Source organism: Anomaloglossus baeobatrachus, chromosome 2 (genome assembly GCF_048569485.1).
Source record: "Anomaloglossus baeobatrachus isolate aAnoBae1 chromosome 2, aAnoBae1.hap1, whole genome shotgun sequence".
Classification (NCBI taxonomy): Eukaryota; Metazoa; Chordata; class Amphibia; order Anura; family Aromobatidae; genus Anomaloglossus; species Anomaloglossus baeobatrachus.
The window spans coordinates 642,689,085-642,698,189 of record NC_134354.1 but is presented as its reverse complement, the minus strand read 5'-3'; the positions used below and the strand labels follow the sequence as shown (position 1 = coordinate 642,698,189).

The 9,105-nt window shown below is 43.7% G+C and overlaps 1 long non-coding RNA gene across 1 annotated transcript; it reads right to left on the bottom strand.

Moving 5' to 3' along the window:
* Window positions 1–2,146: 2,146 nt before the first annotated feature.
* LOC142290463 (uncharacterized) lies at window positions 2,147–8,904 on the bottom strand. Its single transcript, XR_012750317.1, has 3 exons — window positions 8,759–8,904; window positions 3,292–3,719; window positions 2,147–2,915 (listed from the first exon to the last, which is right to left on the bottom strand). It is a non-coding gene; the product is annotated as an uncharacterized LOC142290463 (long non-coding RNA).
* Between the last annotated feature and the right edge of the window lie 201 nt (window positions 8,905–9,105).

The following is a 9,105-nucleotide window of genomic DNA, read 5'->3' as shown; positions in this document are numbered from 1 at the left end:
TGTCTGCCAGTTCCCCATTGGCTGATATCACGCCTGGGGCATTTCCCAATGTCCTGCTCCCATAAAAAGGGTGTGCCGGCATCGTCCGCATGCGGAGACACCATTTTTATGGTTGCCATATTTATCGGAAATATGGCTTGCGAGATATGAACCATTTTTTACTGGAGTCGTTCTGTCTGGCTACTTCCAGAGCCTTGCTAATTAGATACAACTCTTGTTACAGGGTGACGGCAGGGAGTCATCCTGTGTCCATTGTTCCCACACCACCTCATTTCCATATCACAGGACATGGCCATGGGATTTGTTGCTAAACCAGTTGTGTGAAGGAAAGGTGGGGTGACACCAGGAGAGGGCTTCCTGACATACTTGAATATCATGATTTATCGTCATATCTCCGGATTTACCTCACACTTATATATTCCTAGCTCTATATATACATATATCTATATTTTTATCTTTTAGCATTCTCCCTGGAATAAAGAACTATTAGTGACAGGTAGTATACCTGTTTTTTTCCACCACCTTAATCCGTTTTCTAACTACTTCATGCTGATACCAGTCACTTAAACCCCCCCCCTTGTTCCACTCTCCTTTGCCCTTTGTTCCCATTTTTATGTATCTGCGAATACGCCTATGACAGATATAATCTGTATTCTTGACTTATTGTACTCTAGACATGGTCTACTTATATATGTTTATGTGTGTGCATTGTGCATATGTGTGTGTATGTATATGTATATATATATATGTATGTGTATATGTATATATATGTGCATGTCTGTATATGCATACATCTTTCAAATATCACCGACGATATTCATGTTCACTCTCTTATAAATTCGCAAAGTAGCATAATACTATTTGTTTTGAACTAACTGTACTTCTTTGTATTCTATTTTTCACAACAGACTCTGTGAACAAGGCCTGTGGCCGCAACGTCAGAGCTATCTGTCTTTAGTTCATTTCCTTTGCATGGTTTTTTTGAATTTTCAATAAATTAATACATTATTCATTTCATTGAGTGTGCAGTGTACTTCTATATGTATACTGAAGGGATCTTCCCATTCACTAGCACCTCGCCCTCAAATTAGTGTGCACGCCCCTCTTTCCTATTATTTACAACAGAATCCAATACAGAAGAAGAATGCAGTTCAAGCGGAAATGTAGAGGTGTCACCTGCAAAAACTCCAACCAATCCAACCAGGACACCTTCATCATCCAATTCTGCAAGAATGGACACACCTCCACCTGCTGTCACCCCGCCATGGACACATGCAAGTGATAATGGAAATATAGAGAGTCCAGAACAGGCACAAATGTCACCAAAAAGTGACATACAAGAGATAGCTGATATTGGTGTGGGCTCGCCACATGGTATGTTTTTTTAAAGACAATTTAGTGTTGATTTAATAACTTATTGTATAAATAGTGATCCTACTATCTAATTTTTTTCTTTTTTTTCTTTCATATGCACTTAGCTTTTGGTGCACAGGCAGCTGGTTGGGAGCTTAGTTCTTCCTCTAATGATGATGATGATTATTTACCAAAAATAAAAGGTACTTATTTTTCATTATATAAAACATATAGTTTTAAAAATTACATTTATTAATTATTTTTTGTTTTTCACTTTATCCAATAGATTACCCAACACTCAGTCAATTGAGGTCCACCACAAGGCGACTTCGTGCTGCGGCTCAGGCACATGAGGTCTTGCTTCAAAAATATCAGGAGGGTTTATTGGTTGCCACTCAAAATTTTTAGGCAGCTTTCAAACACAAAGTGTGTTTGTTTATGTGTTTTTAAGATTTGTTATTTTTTTGGGTGTGTTTGTCCTTAAATATTGGCCAGATTTTTTTTTTGTTTTAATTTTATATCAAACAGATGGTTTTTTGGTTCTGACTTCCCTTTAACTTACGTAAACATATATCTTATAGTATAATTTTTTGTTGTTTTTTGTTGTAAATACAACATATTTTTGCTTTAAATTAGGTGTTAGTTTGTTAATAAAGAAAAATGTTTTAATTTTTAATTTACATATAAATGTGTTTTAATGTAATGTGAAAATTGTGTGAGTCTCATAATTTATGGCAAAATTTTAATCCACAAATTTCAAGCAAAATATAAAATGCAAACAGCACAAACATAGTTTTAGTTTAATATTTTTTTTTAATGCCAAAAATTTTTGCTGGGTTTTTTCACTACAAAAAAAATCATAACAATTCACGCTAAACATGTCAAAAATATATTTTACACATATTTTTGAAAATTCATTTTTGGTTTAATAACAAACAAAATATTTTAAGTTTATATGTAAGTAACAAACAACAAACCGATATTTTAATTTTTCAAGACTATTTTTTTTTTCAAAGAAGCAGTATCAAAACCTTTTTTAAAAGGTACATATGGCTTGGTATGATGTCTCAATCGCCGTCTCATAGCCCTTCCCTGGCCAACAGATGTTGGTGTTGTCTCCTCTTGTCTTGTTGGTAATGGTGGCTCTTCTGGTGTAACAAGGTCACCTTCTTTGTTTTCGGGTATCTTGTCAAAATGTTTATGTTTAAATTATTTAAACGTCCATCTTTGGCCGCATTAATCACTTCTAGAATCCACCGCTCTGCCATGTGTTTTTGATCATCCATCAATGACTCCATTTTTTTTGGTCACAAGCAGAGCAAATGGACTCACTGCTGGTCTGTTGTTCCGCTCAAGCAGTGTTTTGGCTAGGTTGCCAACTGGGTGAGTCCTGGTAAAGGGGAAATTGTGTTTCGCCTTATTGTTATGACTCGACGCGGGGCAGAGGATGGTCCTGCAACTTCCTCATCCACATCCGTGTTGGTGTTGGCCTGTGGTTGAGTCACTGCTTCCTCACTGCTGTTTTTTTCTTGTGGCTCACAAAAGTTGTCTTGTGTTGAATTCTGTGGAAAAAGTGATGGTGGTTAGTTATGAGGGTTTTTTTGGGTTTTTTTATGATATACAATAAAACATTTAAAAGGCCATTCTGTATTATAAATAATATAACTATAATTTTTTAAAACCACACAGGTTTAGCCAAACTTGCTTATCTTTTGACATTACAATTCAAAATTTCACATTAAAATTTATGTTACATCTAAACACCACAAAACATAAATATAAATAAAAATTATTTAAATAGGTTTTGGTAAACTAACCAAGAAATAAAAAAAAAAAAAAAAGTTTAAATTACATTTGACATTTTTAGAAAGAAAAAAACATGTAAAACATTTTAACATTTTTCACATTAAAAAATAAAAAATAACAAAAAAAATGTACCTGCTCCAAGACAGATTTGCTTACAGTGTCAGCCTGCGCCGTCTCGAGGGGGGGCAACAGAGTGGTTGAGGCACGGGGAAGTTCATGGTATCTAGTGAACATAAGTAAATCGAAATACCACAGTTTAGGAACATAATCGTCCCCCGTGCGTGCACCTGATCTTTTTGACTGCTCAACTTAATTCAGCTCTTTTTTAAAAAATGTGCGCAAGGCCTGCAACTTCTTGCGCACAATTAATTTGGTTCCTTTTTGTGAGGTATGATGGCAGTCAAACACTTCCACAAGCTTCAGGTAGGCCGCTTTCTTTAAATGCTTGTTACTGTATTCTGTTGATTTCACTTGCCATAAACACGGATTATCCCTATATTCATCTATAAACTCTCGTAAAAAAGCTTTGCTTGGTGAAGACATCGTATTTATGGAAGGGTCTGTATGAAAAAAACAAGATTTAGTTTTAATTGATTGTTATACAAATCAGAAACACAAAAATTAAAATTTAAAAAAAAAAATTAAAAAAAAAATGTGGCTATCAGCATGGAACTGTATTGTTTAAAACAAACAAAAATAATATAACACTTTGATAGTTTTCGCATGAAAATATTTCCCTTAAAGACACAAGGTCTACTGTGTCTTGGCTTGTTGTGAATCCGGCATAAAAAAAACCAAACACATGCAACAATAAATAAACCACAACGAGACAAACAAAATGCACTGACTAATAATTATTAGTCAGTGCATTTTGTTTGTCTCGTTGTGGTTTATTTATTGTTGCATGTGTTTGTTTGTTTTTTTGATTATAATCAGACTTGTTTGTAAATTACTGTAAACAAACCTTGGCAGGCAAAATTCCGACCATGAGATGTGCAAAAAAACAGACCTAACGCACGTGCGTCAATGACGGAGATATCTCCATCAGTAGTACTACACACATCAGCACCTTTTCTATAAGATGAAGACCAATCACGATCGATGATTGTGTAGGGGCATTGTATGATATGTATGTTTGGGCAGAAGGAGGGCGAGGCGCAATGGCGCCAAGGGTGTATGTTTTAAATACAAGACAACGCCTCTGTCGCAGCCAATAACGATCATGCCTGTGTGCTGTGATGGAGTCCAAGCAACCGTCTCACACACAAACCACATCGCTGCACAATTAGATATCGCATGTGCGGTCGTTAATGTCGCTTGTGCCGTCGTTTGGTGTGAACGCTAATAAACGATCACAGTGCCATCTGAGAATATTGCACCTGCAACGGGGGCATGTCTGATCGCTTGTGTGCCTGAACGACATTGTTCCCGATGTCGCAACGTGTAAAGCCTGCCTTAGAGTTGAGTGAGTAGCTAACTATTCGTACTTGCTATACTCATAACGAGTACTAATACTAGAGTATTCATTCCAAAAAGCGTATTCAATGCAAGTCAATGGGGAAAACTCGCAATGTAACGAGTAACCCGAATGCCATAGTTTTTGTGCGAGTAGCATGCGGGTTACTTGTTACATTGCGAGTTTTTCCCCATTGACTTGCATTGCACACGCTATTCGGAATGAATACGCGAGTAATAGACAGTATTCGTTACGAGTATAACAAGTGTGAATAGTTAGGTACTCGCTCAAGTCTACTTAGTGTCATTAGCATATTTCATTTTATGCTATACACTCGTCTGACTTGAATGGGCTAGTCTGTCCTGACATACAGAGCAAGCAAGTGCATGCTGGGATTTTTTTCACATGCAGATTCGGTCAGTGAAAAAAAAAATTGCTCATCAGCACTGCCCTATAGAATAACATTGCTCTGTGTCCTGTAAGTGATGTCAGTGTGATGTCTGATTTTTCACAGACAGAGCTCAGACCGAAAATACACTAGTGTGAACCCGGCCTAATGAAGGGCTTATTCACATGTCAGTGAATTTTCACGTACACACATAACAGTCCATGTTTTATCAGTTTGGTCAGTGTCAGAGTTTCATCAGTTTTTTTCTCAGATGGAAAAAAAAAATGTAAGGAGGTTTCTCCAGCTTCTCCTATCACTCTTTTAAAAAACAAGGCAACAGACAGATGGCATCTGAGTAATTCCAGTTTCTTTATGGATTTATAGATTTGCATTATTTAGATCATACCTCTGTGATTTTGTGCGAACCATGAAGTCTTCACAAAAACACAGACATTTGATCAGCCCCATAGACTCTCATAGGTAGGGGCTTTATCTGTGATCAGCCCCAGAGACTCTCATAGGCACGGGCCCTATCTGTGAGAAACCCAGATAAAACTCGCATGAGAAAAACGGACATCAGAATGAGGCCTCAGAGAGATGTCAGTGAGCACAAGAGCCGGGTGTTATGGGGAGACTGGCAGATCAGGATAAGGCGGTAAATATCCCAATCGCTAGTTGGGGCCCACCGTGCTCCAGATGATAAAGGAGCTGCTGGCAACCCGAAGGTTAGGCAGAGAATACAGAGCTGGGTGGTTCTGACATAACCCAGGAGACCTGGGAACCGGTCACGTGTGTATGGACACGACAGACCGGACGACAACCCAATTAGCGTTTCAGTGTACCTATGGCGCTACACCGACCACGTGTACAGGGGACACGTCAGGCTGGGTGGTGACCAGGTAGAGTTGACTGGAAAACCGCTGCGAAAGCGCCTTGTCAGCCATGTGTGTACGACACGTCAGACCGAGCGGTCTCGATTAGCGTTTCTGGCCACCAGGGATCTCAACTGGCCACCGTGTGTACAGGACATGTCAGGCCAGGTGGTCACACTGGTAGCGTTGACTGGGAAGCCGATACGAGGGGAACAGGGTCCACACACCCAGCCCAGGAACTCCCTGTTAACGCCACAGGGGTCCTGGGGTACGCTGTCCGTGTGTGTAGGGGGCACAACCGGACAGGTGGCGCAGCAGCCGCAGCCCAGTTAACTCCACTGGACTGCACAAGCAAGACTGGATGGTAGGAGGTGGAAGCCTGGCGCCTGACCCTATTGTGCTGAGCCACGTGTGTCTTGGCATGACAAGCACCGGACGCCTAACCGTACCTACTGCTTCCAAACAAAGGCTTATTCCACAATGGGCTCTATACATGGAGGTGTGCTCTCAACAAGCATATGAGAAGACAGTGCACCTCCATGTTGTCTCCAGCCCCTTTTATAACCTGGGACCGCCCCAAACCCAGGGTGGACCACAATGGCATCTCCAGGGTCCAATAGCGGAGTGCATGTCATCAGCGACATCACCAGTGGCCTATCCGGAACTGCCACGTCACTGATGACCTCATGGCTGCAACACCCCAAACACTTCACCAGTCATCGTCTGACAACCAATAGTGAGGTGCCGTGTCATAGGGGCGGGCCTCCACGAGCCAGTCCGGAGTGGCCACATCATCAGGACACCTGATGCGTGTTGGCTTATCAGAGCCTGCCACCTCACGGACATGCCCAGTGAGGTGCTTACCGGACCTAGCCTCTGATGCACTAAGTGCCTGAGCATGCTCAGAAGCCTGAACAACAGTCTCAGTAATCAGACTATCTGCCTGAGCATGCTCAATAGGCACAACACAGGACTTAGACACGGCACGATGTCCAAGTATCTGTGCAAAGAGGCTTTTCGCACTAAGTGTAGGAGCATGCTCAGTAGCCTGAACCAAGGATATAGCCTGAGAACTGACATTCTCAGGCTGAGCATGATCACTAGGCGAAATACTGGACTTAGGCTCTGGCTGGGGTAAATCGGCGCGCGCATGCGCATTAGCCGCCTCTTCACATTTAGACATGGAGGAGGAAGCAGCCAGCTGGACGACCACGGCCAAAAACGGCAGCCGGCACCTGGGTGCAACAGGAACTGCAGCAGGCTGCTTTTGGCTATGGCGGCGCTGATTCGTAACACCGTGTCTGTACACTGAGGATCTGTGTAACGTCTAATGCTGTCCCCACGCGTTAAGTTGCGCACCCAATGCATTCCCCACTATAGTGACCCATCGTGCCCCATACAAACCACCATCCACATGATGAGGTCTAATAACTCACAGGTAAACCTGCAAGGGTAAAATTACGCACGAGACACAGACTGGGAAACAACTAATGAGTCTGGCAGTGACTGTATCACTGATCACGAGGACAGTGCAGCTGCCAATCAGTGAGTTCAGCAGCTCTGGGCGGAGCGGTCGGGCTACACTGGCAGAGCTCACTGATTGGCTGCTGAACTGTCATCGTAAAATCAGCGAAACGGTCAATACCAGACAACAGCAGTAAAGGCTCTTAGATGAAGATTAACTTAAAGTGAAAAAAAAACCCTTTAATAGGGGTCACTGACTCACTATTACTGGTTGCATTGTCCTATGGCCACAGTTCAGTACAGTATCAGAACAGGAGCACCATACAGCAGGTTTCTGTATACAGATACTGCACAGTCCATAAGCTGGAGGAGCTGATGGGACAGAGTGGCAGGGCAGAGATTTGGGGCAGAGAGACGGGGCAAAGAGACAGGGCAGAGAGATGGGGCAGAGAGATGGGGCAGAGAGACGGGGAAGAAAGGCAGTGCAGAGAGGTTGGGCAGAGTGACAGGGCAAAGAGACGAGGCAGAGAGGCAAGTCAGAGAGACAGCACAGAGAAGCAGGGCAGAGTGACAGCACAGAGAGGCAAGGCAGAGTGACAGCACAGAGAGGCAAGGCAGAGTGACAGCACAGAGAGGCAAGGCAGAGTGACAGCACAGAGAGGCAAGGCAGAGTGACAGCACAGAGAGGCAAGGCAGAGTGACAGCAGAGAGGCAAGGCAGAGTGACAGCACAGAGAGGCAAGGCAGAGTGACAGCACAGAGAGGCAAGGCAGAGTGACAGCACAGAGAGGCAAGGCAGAGTGACAGCACAGAGAGGCAAGGCAGAGTGACAGCACAGAGAGGCAGGGCAGAGTGACAGCACAGAGAGGCAGGGCAGAGTGACAAGGCAAAGAGTCGGGACAGAGTGACAGCACAGAGAGGCAAGGCAGAGTGACATTGCAGAGAGGCAGAGCAGAGTGACAGCGAAGAGAGGTAGGGCAGAGTGACAGCGCAGAGAGGCAGGGCAGAGTGATAGCGCAGAGAGGCAGGGCAGAGTGACAGCGCAGAGAGGCAGGGCAGAGTGACAGCGCAGAGAGGCAGGGCAGAGTGACAGCGCAGAGAGGCAGGGCAGAGTGACAGCGCAAGGGGCAGGGCAGAGAGACAGCGCAGAGAGGCAGGGCAGAGTGACAGCTCAGAGTAACAGGGCAGGTTTACATACCTGCACATCCCTAAACTCCCCCTCCACCCCCATCAGGTCCAGATAGAGGACAGTGGTCACACTGTTCCAGACTTTCATGACCCTGAAGCCCCTTGCACGCCACATTGAGGAAAGGGGATTCTATCACATATATGAAATAATGAACAGGACAGAAATTCTCCTGTCCTCACATGAAACAATCACCTCCCCCGGGAAGTGATGAGTCTTTTGCCCTCCACTCACCAGAAGCACAGGCTGCAGTGTGTGCAGAGCTGCTGTCCTCACACTCTTCTGCCTGCTAGCCGCACATCTCAATGATCTGCAGACGGTGACTGGAGGCACAGGGCTTCCTCCTCCTCAGCGCTGCCTTCATTCTCCTGTCAGATTCCTGAGAGAGCAACATACATTGTGATTGGTGGAGCCTCCCACAACAGCCCCCTGCTGACTGCTGTTTCACCAATAACCACTTTGCTTTCATTTTCTCTTGCTCTCTCACTGTAGCCTGATCTGTGTGCTTTCGCAACACCCCACCCCGCCCATTCCAGCAAATGCCGGATTTACTATTTTCCCTGCTCTACCGCAGAGCAGAT